General features: G+C 40.3%; 1 protein-coding gene across 7 annotated transcripts in view; it reads right to left on the bottom strand.

The window, feature by feature from the left end:
- PPM1A (protein phosphatase, Mg2+/Mn2+ dependent 1A) overlaps positions 1 to 14,746 on the bottom strand; it is a 43,827-nt gene extending 29,081 nt beyond the window's left edge. For 4 of the 7 annotated variants that reach the window (XM_023546227.2, XM_023546225.2, XM_064292551.1 and 1 more), the window contains exons 1-2: positions 14,636 to 14,746; positions 13,833 to 13,934 (exon numbers count right to left, since the gene is read on the bottom strand). The gene's annotated coding sequence lies outside the window, so the exon portion shown is untranslated. Of the gene's footprint in view, positions 1 to 13,832; positions 14,256 to 14,635 lie in introns of those variants that run through there. The other 3 variants (XM_064292552.1, XM_064292553.1, XM_023546224.2) reach the window with 3 other exon arrangements.
- Positions 14,747 to 18,435: the final 3,689 nt, after the last annotated feature.

Here is an 18,435-nt window from a genome sequence, read left to right as displayed (position 1 = left end):
GTTCATCAAATAGGAAAGAATAGTCTCTTCAATAAACAGTGCTGGGAAACTGGATCGCTCTATGCAAAAGAATGAAGCTGAACCAATACTTCACACCATATATGAAAATTAAATGGACCAATGACCTAAATATAAGAAAACCAAGAAACTCTTAGAAAAAAAGTAGAGGTAAAATCTTAAGACCTTGTTTTAGACAACAGATTCTCAGATTTGACACCAAAAGCATGAGCAACGAAAGAAAAAATAAACTGGCCATCAAAATAAGAAGTTTTTTGAACATTAAAGGACCTTATCAACAAAGTGAAGAGGCAAACTACAGAACGGGAAAGTATTTGGGAACCACGTACCTTATACAGGTTTAATATCCAGGATATATGAAGGACTCCTACAAGCCAACAACAAACAACCCAATTAAACTAAATAATGGGCAAAGTATTTGAATAGGCATTTACCCAAAGATATACAAATGGCCAACAAGCACACGAAAAGATGTTCAAGATCATTAGTTGTTCAACCTGCTGCCAATCCTATAGGTCAGAGCAGAGCTGCCCCATACGGTTTCCAAGGTTCTTCACAGAACCACTGACCTTTCAGTTTGCAGCCAAATGCTTAACCACTGCACCACCAGGGCTCCTCATTAGTTATTAGGGAAATGCAAATCAAAACCACAAGGAGATACCACTTCATATCCATTAGGATAGCTATTATAAGAAAAATGGAAACTAACAACGTTGGTCAGGATATGGAGATATTGGAACCCGAGTGCACTGCTGGTGGGAATGTAAAATGGTATAACTGCTGTGTCCTCAAAAAGTTAAACACACAATTACCATATCACCCAGGCAATTCTATTCTACTCTTAGGTCTATACTCAAGAGACTGGAAAGCAGAGGCTCTAAAATAAACTTGTACATCAATATTCATTGTAGCATTATTCACAATAACCAAAAGGTAGAAACAACCGAAGTATCCATCAACAAATGAACGGATAAACAAAACATGATGTATACACACACACAACGGAATATTACTCAACCATAATGGGAAATTAAATTCTGATACATTTTATGACATGGATGAACCTTGAAAACATTATGCTGGGTGAAATAAGTCAGATGCAAAAGGACAAATATCATATGATCCCACTTATATGACATATCTAGAATAGGCAAACGCTTACTAGTGGTTACTACAGACTGGTGGAAGAAGGGAGTGGGAGTTATTGCTCAACAGGCACTGAGTTTCTGTTTCAGGTGATGTAAAACTTTTGGAATGGATAGTGGTGAAGGAAACACAACGTGGTGAAAGTAATTAATGTCAGTGAATTGTACACTTAAAGATGGCTTAAATGGCAAACTTTTGCTGTATATATATTTACCATAACATATTAAAAAAAAATTTTAAGGTAAAAAAAAAGTTATCTGGATTCCATTTATATGAAATGTTCAGAATAGGAGACAGAAAGATGAGTGGTTTATAGGAGCCAGGGGAAAAGGGGATGGGGAGTGACTGCTAATGGATATGGGTTTCTTTTGGGGGTGATGAAAATGTTCTAAAATTAAATTGTAGCAATGGTCACATAATTCTATGAATATACTGAAAACCACTGAAGTGTAAACTTTAAATGGGTTAATTTTGTATTATATGAATTATATCTCAATAAAGCTGTTAAAAATTACTGTTGTTTTTATATGGCTTTCTGTTATCTATATTTTACTTTACATAAAATGATGACTATGGATTCTGCATTGCAATATGGAAAATACACTACAACAGTTTTTAAAAGATTAAAAAAAAGTTATCTGGAAATTTCTCAGCTGCCAAATACTTTTGCATCTTATAGCTTCAATTATTTATTCCACGCTTCCTTCAAGTAAATATTCACTTCCTCCAACTAACTAAACTTCACCTAAATGAATTCTAATGCAAATGAACTGTTATAGAATTAAATATGCCCTAATTAAGACCTTAAAAACAAAATTTCAAAAAGCAAACCAAAATCAACTAACTGCACCAATCAAATTAAGAGTCAGATAAAGCTCTTCTATGCTAAAGAATATTCTGTAAAACCCATGACATAAAGGCCATTTTTTTCTACCCCAAAATTACTAAAAATAGTTACCGTCAAAGTACGTGACACAGAATTTGCCACCTTTGATGTTTCTTTCTTGTTTTACTATTTTTTTATGTATCAACATCTTCTAGACATGCACTATAATCTGAATTATATACTCCATAAACTGGTCTTCTTCAATTTCTACAAAAGTATATATTATACAGTTTTTTAAAAGTTAATTCTATAAGTATATAATTGCCTGAAAGATGTCTGAACTAAATTTAGTTGGAGGGTTCTAGTAACTGTAGGAATTAGATACTGACCTATTTTCACTATTACAGTATGATGAGGAGCCCTGGTGGCACAGTGGTTAAGTACTCAGCTGATAACTGAAAGGTCAGTGGTTGGAACTCACCAGCTGCTCTTCGGAAGAAAGATGTAGCATTCTGCTTCGGTAAAGATTTACAGCCTTGGAAACCCTATGGGGGCAGTTATACTTTTTTAATCTCTGCATATTTGAGAACTCAGACTTTGACTGACTCAGAAAACAGTTAACTGATTTCCTCAACCAATCCATTCCCTTTTCCCTTTGCTTAACACACACAAACAAAACCCCTCAAACTCAGAGCATCTGTGTTTGCTAATAACCTTGTATATTCAAGCTGAAAGAAGGGACAAATACAATTTATTAAATGTTTAAGATGGTGAAAGTTTCATTCATATACAAAATATTTGGGGATTCTAAATATTTTTTCACACATATGAAATGTTCCTGCTGGAAAAGAGAAATAAAATGTGACATACAAATGACATCTTTGCTTACCGAAAAGGAAGATGACTTGGAACACTGATAAAGACCAACGACTACAGCCTTCAGTATGGATTACACATAAACGTAAAGATCTTAAAGACTAAGGAGACAGACACTTGGACTAGACCTTTAAGGCAGAAGTTTTTTGTTTTATTTGCTTTGTGGGTTTCCTACCACAAAGTACCAAACATACTCAAAAACCTTGAGCAGTATTAGTATTCCAGCATGCATCACTTTAAAAAAGATAATTTACCACCATGAGTAAACAGAAGCAAGAGATTTAAACTGTGAAAAAAAAAAATTTAAATATTTAATATTACACATTTATTTTCTCTCCTTAACTAATTATTCCACCTTTGGCTCCATTCTGAGGAGCCCTGGTGGTACAGTGGTTAAAGCACTCGGCTGCTAACCGAAAGTTCAGAGGTTAGAACCCACCGGTGCTCTGCAGGAGAAAGATGTGGCAGTCTGCTTCCATAAAGATTTACAGCCTTGGAAACCCCATGGAACAATTCTACTCTGTCCTATAGGAGTTGCTATGAGTCAGAATCAACTTGATGGCAATGGGTTTTTTTGGGTTTGGCTCCATTCTCCTGCTTCAATAGGATCTCACTCTATACATTTACCTATCCCCTCTTTCCTGTACTTTCACCTTTTCTCTCACCATCACTGCTGACCATGTTCAATTATCTCCCATTTTTAAAAGAAAAAACAAAAAGCCTCCTTGACTGCGCATGTTTCCCTGGCTGTTAACCTTTCCCCTCCGACTTCACAAACATCTTAAACCAGCAGTTCACTCTCTGAACCTCACCTTCCACTCAATCTTCAAACTACACAACAAGGTTTCCACTGTGACTATTTTACTGATTGCTCCTCCCACTGTAGCCCATGATCTCTTCCTAGATAAATCCAAGGGACAAGTTTCAATCTTTAGTTGATCTCTCAGGAGTAATTCACACTACTGATACTTTCTCCTCCTTGAAATAGTCTCCTCCTTTACCTCACACTACTACATTGTCCTGATTTTCCTCCTTCCTCTCTGGCCATTCCTCTCCTTTCCTAAATAGGCATCATAGCAACAGACAAGCCACGAGAGTATGACAAACTGACAGATTCTTTTCTATCCAGAAGTTATTCCCACAGAAGTTAACCTGCCAACAAACTGTATCCTATCATTCCTATTTTGTTTCGTCTCTAGAACACATAGTTCTATTTTTATCTCTACAGAAATATCACAATTGATTTCTAGTATGAAAATATTGGATCCTAAAGCAAACCTGCACTAATCAGGCTTATCAATCAAAAACTTGATTTTCAGATTACTGGTCATTATAATATTTTTCAACATCATTAGAGACACGCTCTCCATTATTTAAAAATGCCACATAAGATATACTGGAGGGAACAAAAGAGAAAAGATGTCATTATGACATTAGAACCCACACATTTTCTTTCCCTGAGCTATTTATTTATTCATCTATTCATTCATTCAGCATTCATGGATGGACACATTTTTTGAAGGCTTTTCTATGTGAGAAGTATAAGGTAATTGAGACACAAAAGAAATAATTTCTAAGAAATGGGAAATCTACTTTCAATGGATTTTGGACAAAAATGTCTTTAACTTATTAATCTTGGCGTTTTGCTGGATAAGAAATTAATGATCCATTTGGTGTGTATATTTTCACCACAATAAAAATAAATAACCTACTTGCAAGAAAAAAAAAATTAACAATCTCATTTGCACTTAAAAAAAACCCCAAAACCAAACCCCTTGCTGTCAAGTTGATTTTGACTCATAGCAACTGTTAGAGGACAGAGCACAACTGCCCCGTAGGGTTTCCAAGTAGCAGCTGATGGATTCAAACTGCCAGCCTTTTGGTTAGCAGCCAAATGCTCAGCCACTGCGCCACCAGGGCTCCTACCCATTGCCGTTGAGTTGATTTTGACTCATAGTGACCCTATAGGACAGAGTAAAACTGCCCCACAGGGTTTCCAAGGTGTGCCTGGTGGATTCGAACCGCCGACCTTTTGGTTAGCAGCCGTAGCTCTTAACCACTATGCCACCAGGGTTTCCACTATATTATTCCATATCTTCGTTCTTCTCTGTTGGGATAAATGCTTCCTGATACTATCAGCAATTACTTCAATAATTAGTCAGCTATCTATTGTGATCTTGTACTGGTTAGCTACAGTCAGAATAAAAGGAGCACCAAGAAACTCTGGTGGTACAGTGGTTAACTGCTATGGCTGCTAACCAAAAGGCTGGCAGTTCGAATCCACCAGGCACTCCTTGGAAGCTCTATCGGGTGGTTCTACCCTATCCTAATACAGGGTCGCTATGAGTCGGAGTGGACTAGACAGCAACAGGCAGGGAGCTCCCTGATGCTCCTAATTCTACTGACTATAGTAACCAGTACGAGATCACGATAAAACCAAACCAAACCCAGCGCCAACGAGTCGATTCTGACTCATAGCGACCCTACAGGACAGAGTAGAATTGGCCCATAGAGTTTCCAAGGAGCGCCTGGCGGATTCAAACTGCTGACCCTTTGGTTAGCAGCCGTAGCACTTAACCACTACACCACCAGAGTTTCCCAAGATCACAACAAACAGCTAATTATTGACAGAATTGCTTATAGTATCAGGAAGCATTTATGCCGACAGAGAAAAATGAAGACGACAGATGTGGAATAACACACAGGGTGGGTTGACACGTAACAAAATCTGCCACTTCTAAGACTGGCCCCTGAATACTCAAACAGCCTTATAATCTCTCAACAATGATAATGTTCTACTGCATTACAAAAAGTGAATATTTTATTTACTATCTATTTTTATATTTTGAAGCATGATGGTATACTGAAAAAATGTTTTTCTAAAGCCTAGTAACCTTTGATATTATTTGCAAAAGCAAAAATTAAATATTTAGCCACTCCTTATTTTTATCATTAATATTTTTGTTCCTGAATTTTAGTGACAAAGGTAGACAAACTCCATTTTTTACAGACATAATACAAATTTGATGCAATTTTCTACCACTATGGCAAAGAAAGGAAGCAATGCTCAGAAGCCAAGACATTCAAAGTTGGTAACAAATTATGTTTTATTCCCTGAAACAGTACAACAGCCAATTATTGGACAATCTTTTAAATAATTAAGCCACATAAAGCATGACCAAAAAAAGAAAAAGAAACTGTTTATCTATGTCCCTGAGACAGTCAAATCACAGATAATTACAAAGCACCAGCCTAAATTTAAACTAGATTATACTTATATTTCCGGCTCACATTCAATTTTCTGTCATGTGTTCATCAGAAAGTAAGCAGGGAGATTATGAAGATTAAATAATCACATGTGGAACATCTATTTAAAATGAATGAAACAAGGTCTCTGATCTAAAGGCATTTATTTTCAATAAATTTTAGCAGTAAAATGTCCCATTTACAATGTAATCTTATTCTAAGCCCAATTAGGTAGCTCCAATTTAAAACTATTTTATTAAATTCACTAAAAACTTCATTTGAATAAAGAACTGATGAAATAATTTACATCTGTGGGTTGCAAAGTAGTGGACATGAATAAGGGAGGCCATAAGACAGTATTGTGGAATTAGTCATATATAGCCATATTTTATACGCTTTTTTATATTAAAAAATTTAAGTTACTGTTGGTGAAAAGTTCTAAAGGGAGCTGACACCAACACATGACAATGTACTTTTCAAATTTAGTGTACTTCCACTTCAGATTCCAACTCAATCACAAGATTCCCTCTGAGTATAATGAAACTATATTCATATCCTTCATGTACAAAGATTTTCTGACTCATCACAACTGCCCACAGACTTTATTTCAGCGGTAGCAATAAACTGCAGTGATACACATATATAATTATTTTTAAAAGTTCAAGAGCACATATTTAGCTTCCCCTGTTACTATCTGTGAAGCCCTGGGCAAGTAACATAACCTCTCTTTCTCAATTTCCTCATCTGTAAGATACAAATTGTAATAGTATCTATTTTATGTTGTTGTTAGGTATTGCCAAGTTGATTTCCACTCACAGTGACCCTATATGAGAGTAGAACTGCCCCACAGGATTTTCTAATTATATTTTTAATCTTTATGGGAGGAAGCCTGGTGTAGTGGTTAAGCCACTCGGCTGCTAACTTAAAGGTCAGCGGTTTGAACCCACTAGCTGCCCTGCTGGAGGATGATGAGGTAGTCTGTTTTGTAAAGATTTATAGCCTTGGAAACCCTATGGGGCAGTTCTACTCTGTCCTATAGGGTTGCTGTGAGTCAGAACCGGACTTAATGGCAAAGGTTTTTGGTTTTTTAATCTAAATTTACAGAAGCAGATGGTCAGATCTTTTCCTCTGGGTGAATTCAAACCACCGACCTTTGGGTTAGCAGCCTGGCACTTAACTGTTTGCGCCACCCAGGCTCCTTATCTATCTCATAAACTAAATCAAACTCATTGCTGTTGAATCAATTCCGACTCATAAGGACCCTATAGGACAGAGCAGAACTGCCCCGTAGTGTTTTCAAGGCTGTAATCTTTACAGAAGCAGACTGTCAAATCTTTCTCCCATGGAGTAGCTGGTGGGATAGAACTGCCAACCTTTCAGTTAGCAGCCAAGCGTTTCATCTACTGTGCCACCAGGCTTCCATTTCACAAGAGTGTTTTAAACCTTTCATAAAGACAAAGTTTAGTTAAGAGTTTTATATGAACACAGACTATTCATATATTAGACTTTTTTTGGTTCACATTAAACCAGTTGATATTTATCTTCTTTAACTAAGGCATTGTCTAATTCCTGTGTTTCCACACTTCTTTAACTAAGGCATTGTCTAATTCCTGCGTTTCCACAAATCCTTTCTGGTTGAAAGGACACCTAGTTCTTAATGTCTGCAAATGTAAAACCCTGGAAAGACATGCATGATTATGAATGTCCTGTTAATGCTCAAAGCCAAAATGTAGAAAATTAAAATTAAACCTTAAGGTCTCAATCAGTCAACCTAGTTTTTTACAACATAAACACTCTGCCACACTTCCAATCTGTATAATTTCAACACTTTAAATATCTAAACTTCTTAGCTAAAATAACAAAAAGGAACTGACAAAACCAACCCTATGCCGTCGAATCAATTCTGACTCATAGCAACCCTATAGGACAGAGTAAAACTGCCCCATAGGATTTCCAAGGAGGGGCTCGATAGATGCGAACTGCTGACCTTTTGGTTAGCAGCCAACCTCTTAACCACTGCGCCACCAGAGCTCCAACACATAGGAAGTCAAAACATCCACTACCAGAAAGCTCATAACTACTTCCACTACCTCCTATAGCAATCATGCCCAATCTCAGAGCTTGTCCAATATTTACCAAATATCTGAGTGTTCACTGCCCACAAGGCACTATGCTAGGCTTTGGGTATAATAAAAAAAACTGTATTATCCCTTCAGAAGTTTATAATTAATTGAACATACAATTATAATTAAGCCACAAATACCTAGAAATAAAATACATAATTAAAGCCATACAAATAATACACATAGACATTGCTATAGAAGCTCAAAGAAAGGAGATGAAACACTCTGGTGGTTAGAGAAGGCTTTGCAGAGTAGGAAATATTAGAAAAGAGCTTTGACACAAACACAAAACAAAAGCTGCAGAAGGTAGAACAAGAATTCCAGGGTGTGAAATAGCATGAACAAAAATCCACGGAAAGAAATGTACAGGGTGTGTTCCAGAGACGGCGGGTATACCAGCTTGGTTGACGTAAATCAATACCGAAGTCCTATCATGGAAAATGTCAAAAGTCAAATCAAAAATTGTCAACTATATTCTAGAGGCAAAAGGGAATCACTGAAGTATACTGAGAAATAATATGATGAAAGCCATATTTTACATAGAATTTTGTGATGGTTTATAGAATGAGGGAGGTATATGCAATACAAAATGCTAGTAGGAAAGAGATCAGTTAGGGCACCAAAAACCATGGTGTAGGTTTGAGGTAATACAACATTTTCACCTTAATGTCTTTTATGAAGCCTCCATATATACATACATGCATATATTCATACATACGTGTTTATATCTATGGAACATTCATATATTTTCTTTTTTTTAAACAGGACGGACTCAATCGGAATAGTTTCCTTACTCTCTAGCATCCTCTCCTGTAGCAATATCTTCTTGCCCATTTCTAATTAAAAAAAATTCTTCAAAATACCAACCCTTGTCCTTCCTCACTGATCGTTCACCTTTGCTTTATTACTTTCTCTCTTTATCCTCGATTTAACCAACTACTCCCACCTAATCATTAACTCCAAACCCATGGCTTCTTTCCAGCCTCATAGAGCCAAATAAATCTATCCCATACTCAACATTCTCTTTCTTCTATTACTCCTGAGCTTCAGTCCATTCATATGTAAGCATAATAGGCTCTGTGTATCCACAAGCAGCCCTGATGGTGCAGTAGTTACGTGCTTAGCTGCTAAGAGAAAGGTTGGCAGCTCAAATCCACCAGCGACTCCGCAGGAGAAAGATGTGGCAGTCTGCTTCCATAAAGATTTATAGCTGTGGAAACACTACGGGGCACTATTCTGTCCTATAGGGTTGTTATGAGTTGAAATCAACCCGGTGTCAATGGTTTTTTTTTTTTTTTTTAATATATCCAGAGCCTTTACAACCTCTTCTACAGTCTCTACTCAATCTTTTCCTGTTTGGCTTCCAGGTGCACCACAGAAATTATACCCAAAGACCACCCTCTCATATTCAGCAAGTCTTTATTCCCCCAAATAACCAAGGTTTCAAATGCTCAACAATAATAATAGCTACCATTTATCTGACCCTTTCTTCGTGGTAGAACATATGTCAAGTACTTTACATATATTATCTCATTTAATCTTTTAGACAATCCTATGAAAAAGGCCTTTCCATCTGACAAAGAAAACTAAAGCTTAGAGAAACCAAATAGCTTGCCCAAGATCATCCCACTTGGAAGTGGGAGAGCAGGGATTCGAACTCAGTCCTATCTGACTTTTAAGGGCTGGTTTTACCACCTTCTCTCTGAACCTTAATGTGGTTCTACTATCTACTGAGAAACATTTCCCTTCATTCCTCCTGAAGGGTATCAATCACTGGAGAATTAATATCAACTCTATTCCTCAATCTAAACAAGGATAGCTAAAGTCATGAAATTTTTAGGTAAGTTTCCAAAATTTTTGAGATCAGAAAATGAATTTAATTTTTCAACTCTCTTCTGAATGTTTTAGAAGGGACTCTTGCGTTTGGAAGATTTAACTACATAAATTTAGAAGGTCTCTTTTATATCTAGGAACCTATGATTCAGAAGTGTTAATATTCAGCTTTTTAAATTTTGGTTCCTAGGAAAAAGAAGGCTCATCTAATTGGGAAAAATCCACTCAGGAATATTTTGAGAATACTTTTGTATCTACACATATCCAATTCCAAGCATGTAACTTAGCTTCTCTCATTCTATTTTTCTTCATTTGTAAGATGGAGATGGCATCTCATACTTTAGAGCGTTATGGTAAAAAATGAAAGCCTTGCACAAATAAATGTTCAATAAATAATGGCTCTTACAATTCACTTTCTTCTGCGTCTAGTTGTTCAGACTCACAGGATTTTAACTGAAATCACGACAGCCATAAAGGCTCGAGTGACTTTTAATCCAGATCCTAAATATGAATACCATACAAATTTGATCAACAGATTCCTGATAGACATATTAAGAGTTGTAAGAACTCAAGCTCTTCCTTTACGCACATTTATTCAAAGAATGTTTAAAAACATTTTTAATTTTATAAACATAATAACAGTTTATTTCTTTGATAAACATTAATACCCAATGGCACGGTGGTGTTTGGCTGCTAACCAAAAGGCTGGCAGTTTGAATTCACCAGCTGTTCCTTGGAAACTGTATAGGGCAGTTCTACTCCGTCCTATAGGGTCGCTATGTGTCAGAATCAACTCAATGGCAACGAGTTTTGTTTTTTTCACTCAGTTTCTTACAAAATTCTAAAGTCTATTTCATTTTAAATAAAAATACACAGACGCTCACCTCTTTTAGTCATTTACTTTCTCTAGCTCCTCCTACCTGCCTCAACAAAAGAGAAGCAAGGTAAAAAGATTATCTAATACACAGATAACCAGAACATGCAAAGGTCAAATCATTACAGAAAATATTCTGAAGGCTCACAACAAACTATAAAATTGTTATTTGTGTAATATGGAGTGCATCAGACATTAGAAAGAGCAAAGGAATTAAGAATACAAACAAACAACATTTTGACTTTGATATGGGTTAACCCAAGCTTCTTTCACGTAAGGATGGTTGGTTATTAATCAATAATCGGAGGTGGAGATTCAAAGAGCTTAGTATATACACATCCAGGCTAATAGTGAAATAATAAATGAAGCAACTCAATTAAAAAAATTTGTCGCCAATATTATTTGAGATGGAAAGAGGGTATATTGTGACATAAAATTACTACCCAAGGTACAGGAGGACACAAATTTTACCTAGTTGCCTCATAAGCCCTCCCTCTCCTTCAACGTCCATGTATATCACAGGACCACGCCTTGTTTTATCTTCTTGCTTAACTTTTATAATGCTATGCTTGGGCTGATTTTCTTACGTGGCCATCTCCTTATTCCTATTTGATTAAGGATAAAAAATTGTCAAAAGTACCAGGCAGAGTCTAGTGCCCAGGCAACAGTTAATAATTTGGGGGGAAATCATCAAAATATCACTTTGTAATTCATGATCAGATTTATAATTTTAAAAATTAATCCAGCTCTTATGGGTGAGCATTTCAGAGATAAGCTCCATGTGGACATATGTCTCTAGTTCATAGTTTTAAAATAAATAAGCATTCGTAGTTAAACCAGAATCAGCTATACATTCTGAGCCATTACAATAAAGCCTAGGTTTAATCGGAACAAATTCAAAGACTACAGGTTTTTAGTTAAGTGCTGAGCAATATTTACCATGTGACATAATGATGTTGCTATAGATTTGTTATATACTCTATCCTACAGAGTCGCTATTGAGTTGGAATCTACTTGAGAGCAATGGGTTTGGATTTGGTTCATAGGTTTTTTTGGAAAAAAAAAATCAGGCACTAGGAACAAATTTTCAAATGAAGGTTTAGTAAGTCAAGATAAGCAAGACCGAGCACGAACTGTCAGCAAAACTCTTACAATGTCCTTCATATCAAACTACCCAGGGCAGAGCACTTGTTCAAACCTGTTGTCTTAGCTATCTTTTGTCCCTCGGAATCTCTGTCCTTTCTCCCAGGAGTTTCTTCCCAATCTCAACAGAGAAATCAATAAAGTTTATTTACTAGAGTATCTTTCCTAACAAACACTGAACAACTTAAAGTTCTCTTAAATAAAACACAACCCAGAAAGAAAATCAGCTTTAGAATGTTGAAGCATCTAAGTGCCTAGTACGTACCAGGCATTTGGTCATAGTACATTGAATGTCGGACACACAATGTTGACGCCAAAAAAAAAAAAGAAACCAAACTGGTTGCCCATCAAGTCGATTTCAACTCAGCACCCCTACAAGACACAGGAGAATTGCCCCATAGGATTTCCAAGGAGTGGCTGGTGGATTCAAACTGCCAATCTTTTGGTTAGCAGCCAAGCTCCTAACCACTGTGCCACCAGGGCTCCATAATGTTGATGAGAGAATAAAAAATTTAACATTTGATAAATAAAATAATCTGCCCCTTTCACTTTAGGGTTTTTGGAAACCGAGAATCAAAAGGTTAAAGGACTTGTCCATGGACACAGATTATTTTGGAGCACAGCCATGACTAAACAATTCTTGCCTCCTAGTAGTGTCCCCTTCAAAAGATCATACTGACTAAAAAAAAAAGATCATACTGTAAGTATAGTCACCACTTCTACCCTTCATACTAAATATAAAAAGATACAACCCATGTAAAAAGCAATGTTGATGACTCTGGCACTCAACCATAGTATTTCTCAAATATAACACAGATTGAAGTAGCTAACTTCAAACTATTAGTCTTAATATACAGCTCCACATAATTACTTCACACAAAATTACTTCACTGATGAGGAAAATGTTTATCAAATAAAAAATGTCTTAAGCAACTTCCATGTGCAGTTCATTATAATTTTAATAATGTGGTATTTGCTGTAAACTTGCAGGTTAAAACTAATCATTCCAACATGACTGAATGTTTAACCAGATATACGCGAGTTACACATAAGAACAGAACTATAATTTCATGAAACAAATGTTACTGTGTGCTTCAAATTACTTATTGGCAAAAGAAACATTAAGTAATTAACATCCAGGGTTAGAAAACTGGGGGGGAGGGGAGGAGGAATGAAAGTTTCAGAGAGTGGTCACTATCTTCTTACTCTTATTTTCTCATCTGTAAAGTTACAGAAATACAATCTTTGGAAGAGGCCCAATATTAAAAAGATAAAAATATAAAAGTGAAGTTGTTCCAGTTAAAAAGGGAGTTAGGGACCAAGCTCTGCCAGCTGGACTCCTGAGAGCTCTGAAGCCCCTAAGGCTCAGCAGAGTACTGTTTAAATAAATAAATTCTCTGTCTCTTCAGCGCTCTCTGTACTTGAAACATGGTTGTGTTTAAAACCAGAACGTGCAAGTCTGAAAAGTTTTTAGATTTTTTTCGTAAGAACAATTAAAAAAATTTCTAATCTCTTTCAATAATCTCAAAATCATTTATTCTGGGAAAGAAATACACATCTCCCATGGATTTTTACACTTCCCATACTCTTTCAATAACTTCTTAAAACACAGTCTGCTCATTATTCCAATTAGCAGAAAACTTGGGACCGGGGGCGGCGCATAGGTTTCCTGGCTTGGACAACTGAAGCACGACCTTTGCGGATTTGTAAGTACCATGTGGTGCTGGAGAAGAGAGAACGAAAATACCTCAGGTGATGAAATTTCCAAAAGATATCTAAAACTGCAGTTGGTAGAAGGCTCTCCACAGCCAGCTGTCTTTCAAGAAAAGGCTCCAAGTTTATTTAACATCTACAAAGCAGAAGAGAACCATACCTTAACCAAGCTCTAACACTAAGAACTTTTACCCAAACAATTTCCACGATTAAAAAGACGAGGAGGAAAAATCAGTATAGTTTACTTCAATGATTCGGTTCGATGTCTTAACATGAATGAATTGGAGGCGTCACCGACTCGAGTTCTGAAGCAGCCTCACTCTCAGCCCTGCTCCCTATAAAGCCTGAAGCAAATCCCCCAGAATCTGGTGTTTCGAGGGCTACTCCGGTCCAAAGGACGCCTCTCCCTTTCTTCCTCCCGGCCTCCCTCCCAGGGGTTGGAGCCCAGGGCAGCGCGGCCGGGTGGGGGGGCGGCAGCCGCGAGGCCCGCTCCTCGCTCCGAAAAAGTTCCGCCGGCAGCTCTCGGGCCAGGCCGGCCCGCGGCCCCCGCCCGCACGGCCGCCGCAAACACCCCGCCCGGGCCGTGGGAGGGTCGCGCTCCCTCCCAGCGCCGCCACCACAAACACCCCGCCCCCGCCCTCGCGGAGCGTTAACCCCTCGGCGCCCGCCGCCTGGCTCCGGGAAGGAGGCCGGCCAGGGGGTGGAGTTGTCGCGTCTCCTCTCGGGAGCGCCCGGGCAGACGCCCGGCTTGTTTACAGGCCCCAGGCCTGGCCGCGCCGCCGCTGCGCAGGCCCGCGCCGCTCGCCCGCCCGCCTTCAGCCCGAGCGCCGCGCTTACCCGGAGCAAGCCGCGGACTGGCAGGTCCCTGGTCGGCCGAGGCGGCGGCGGCAGCCGGGGGAGGGGCGGGGAGGGGGTCACCTCGGCGGCGGTCCGCCGGGTCAGGCAGGGGAGGGGGCGGAGGCGGGGAGGAGCCGGGCTGCGTCCGGGCCCCCGGCTCTCGGCGCCCTCGCGGCTCAGATCATCCGGGCGTTGGAGCGGGAGACGGAGAGCGGGTCCCGGAGAAAGAGGAGGAAGACCCGAGGATTCATCGCGTTCGCGCCCCACCTGCCTGGCGCCCCCCCACCCCCCACCCCGGCCACCCGTTCCGGAGCCGTAGGCGCCCGAGCTCCCAAAGCTCCGGGCCGGGCCGGCGCCGAGACCACTGCTCCCTCGCTCCCGCGCGCGCTCCCGTCCCCAGCGCCGCCGCTGTCTCTAGCGCGCCCCCGCGCAGGCGCGCTCACGACGGAGCCGCGCTGCCCCTCCCCCGCCCCGTGCCGCCCCGCCCCGCCGCCGCTACAGCTGCGGCGCGGCGGAGCAGCTGGAGAGACCCGGATGTCGTTGGGCAGGAACTGCGGCTAGCGCCGGGGGGAGGGGGAGGGGGAGGGGGAGGGGGAGGGGGAGGGGGAGGGGGAGGGGCGGCCCTGAATGACGTCACTACCATGCTTCGCCGGCCGCTGCTGCCACCTCCCCACCGAGGCTCCAGGCCGAGGCCGAGGGGAGCGTCCGGATTCCGGATAGGAACTGGGACCGGAGCTTGAATGGAATGTGCTACTCTTCGGGCCCGGTGGATTCGAGAGCCTTTCAAAGCCCGGCTTTCGGCCCTAGGGGATCTCGGAAGAGCCCCCCAGGGCGGCCGCACCTCCTCTCCTGGAGTTTCCACCTGTCTGCAGATGCACGCCCCACTCCCTGCCCCTCGACAGTCCCTGCTGAGACGCCGCCCACGGAGTCCCAAGGACTGACCTCGAGCTTTCCACCCTTCTCTGATTTAGTCGCGGCCTGGCCACTGCTCTTAGGACGCTCGTTTGGTCTCGTGCCCCAACCAGACCCCCTTCCCCGGTGCCCCGGTTTTCACAGAGCCATCCTACCCCAGGTGACCCAGGGAGGCCCACGGTGGTGCCACGGCCAAACACCTCGCTCTCCAAAGAGCAAGAACACACACATCCTACCACCACCCACCCACACTCGGGTGCAACTTATTCACGCACGGGGTACGTGTTCTGAGTTTCTGGCAGGTTTTCAGTTTGTAACTCATGGGATTCCACATTCGCACATGCTAGACATCACGTTATTCTGTAACAGGGGACCTACAACGACCTCCTTTGGGGTTAAGAAACGGAGGGTTCAAAATCCGGAGAATCAGAAGCGTAACAGCTGTTTCTATTAAGAATTAGAGATGAGCTAAACTTAGTTGGAACTGCACGTGCAGACGACTAAAATCCAGTTTAGCTAGCTAGACTTCAGAAAATGTGACCCACGCTACTTGCAGACGCTGGGGGTAGAATGACAAACCTTAGGTGGCCAATGAATCAGAACTAAGAGCAATACATCACCAGCACGTTCCCATTGGCTGTGGCGCCTTTCTCTTGTTGGAGGATTAACCGGTTAGTGGGTTTCATCTACACCACTTTTGCAGTCACAGAAGTTTAAAAGAAAAATCCGTGGAGCTTTAAAAGATGCTTTGGTGTATGCAAAGAAAAATCAAATACTTCGTTGTAGGAGGGAGGTACTCTAAAAAGAACACCTGAAAATATTAGTCAAATTGAGCCCTGGCCAATAGGAAAGTAAGTTTGTGGTGAGGCCTTTCCATTTTATCTCCGGAGCTTACTGTAGCATTTTGCACCCTGGTACTCTTTATCTCCTAAAACCACTTTGTTGCCTCAATTCTTAGATCAAAAGAGAGTTATTTATTATGTCATTCTGTCATTCAGCTAGCATTATTTAGCTGCTTTTAAAGTTGTAAGAGCCCTGTCTAATTTTTTCAATTTGTCTTTTGTGGGAAGGTTCTGTGCCTTCCACTTTTAGACCTGGGACCTAACTACAGCAACAACAGTATCAAACAGTATTGCCAAATGGTCACTGACTGGTCAAATCTCCAAGGAACCCCAAAATCACTCTACCCAATATTTTTGGGTTTGAGATTTCTTAGAGTAAGATGAAGATGGATCATTTCCAGATATGCAAAGTAAAAAAATTCACTTATGCATTTGATCCCATCTGAGGACACATTTCCTAATTACTTCTCCACACACCTGCCAACAAAAGAAATTGGAACGAAGATCTTCGAAATTCTGCCCTACTGAAATCCTTAATACGTCAGACAAGTAATAGCACAATTAGCATGATGGTGGAGTCGTTATCACTCTGAAATAGAAAAGCCCATGTGGCAACCATGATTTGGCATGCTCTTAAAAAAAAAACTAATTTTCTTATTCATGAGGTAGAAGCTGGTTCATCAACGGCAGTAGTGGGCCACAGAGAACTTGAAGGTCTTGCCCATCTTTCTGTGCCCTTCCTTTAGGTTTCCACCCCTTTCTTTTCTCTGCTCTACACTTATAGAAGGATCTGGCCAAATTGTAGCAGAAGTGGGAGAAAAATAGAAAATACGAGCACAGAGAGATTTATAAGTAATCTTCACAGTGTACCACAGACTACCAATAAACCTGCACCTTCCTGTTATTTATTTCTGGATACATTTTGGTATGAACTAAAAAACTCATGAATTATAAGATTAACGTAAAATTCAGAACAAAAGTGTCAATAGTTTCTGATTAAATATGCTTGCTATTATAATATCCCTGTCATTAAATCTCATACTAAAGAAAAATTTTAAATATTTAGAAGGAAAAAATTGAAAAAGAGTTAAAGGGTTTTGTTTGTTTTTCTCTTTTCAGCCTTGTCTGGGTGTTGTACACATATTTGGGATCTTCATAGTAAGTTTTTGTGGAACATCAAAAACCAAACCAAAACCATTGCTGTTGAGTTGATTCCGACTCATAGCAACCCTATGGGGCAGAGTAGAACTACCCCCATAGGGTTTCCAAGGCTGTAAATCTTTATGGAAGCAGACTGCCACATCTTTCTCCCATGGTGGGTTTGAACTGTTAACCTTTTATTTGGTCTGCAGTGGAATGCTTAACCACTGTGCCACCAGGGCTCCTTTGTGGAACATCAGTAGGGTATATATTGCCATAACTGTATTTTAGTAATTTTTATAGATATAAAACTATGCTACTCTGCTTTAGAAATCTGTTTGAATTTCATTTAACAGAAAATATTTCTGAAAGTTGGCTTTAATGTCCTGAATTTAACTTGGTGCTATTAACCTAGTAATTGAGACGTTTGGGGTAAGGACAGGGTTTGTGGTGGAGAGTATAAAAACTTAAACTGGTCAGCAATACTCTCTTCCCCTTTTCTCACAACCATGACTTAAAGAAGAGGTTTACACTCTTTGTTGCCAAATTACTATAGTGAAAGCACCCAGGAGAATCATCCTGAGACAGCCTTGCCTGGGCCTCTCAAAACAATCTCAGCAATTTAAGTGACCTCTGGCGGGGGGGGGGGGGGGGGCGGAGACCTAGAATCCCCTTCCCCTGAGCCATCCATCCATTCACACCAAAGCCAGTTAACTACCCAAGAGTTACAAAGCCAAGCAGAACAGCTTCGAGTCTTCCTACCTCCTGCTCTTTCACTACGTGTTTCACGCCTTTTTCTCACACACATCTTCTTCAGTTGTCTTTCTCTTCTCTCTTTTCTCTTCCTTATCGCTCTCCTCATTTTCTTCTGTTCACTCTCCATCTTCTTCACCTTTCTTTTCCCCA

Source organism: Loxodonta africana, chromosome 10 (genome assembly GCF_030014295.1).
Source record: "Loxodonta africana isolate mLoxAfr1 chromosome 10, mLoxAfr1.hap2, whole genome shotgun sequence".
Lineage (NCBI taxonomy): Eukaryota > Metazoa > Chordata > Mammalia > Proboscidea > Elephantidae > Loxodonta > Loxodonta africana.
Note: the sequence above shows the minus strand (reverse complement) of the source record. Positions and strands in the feature narration are given on the sequence as shown.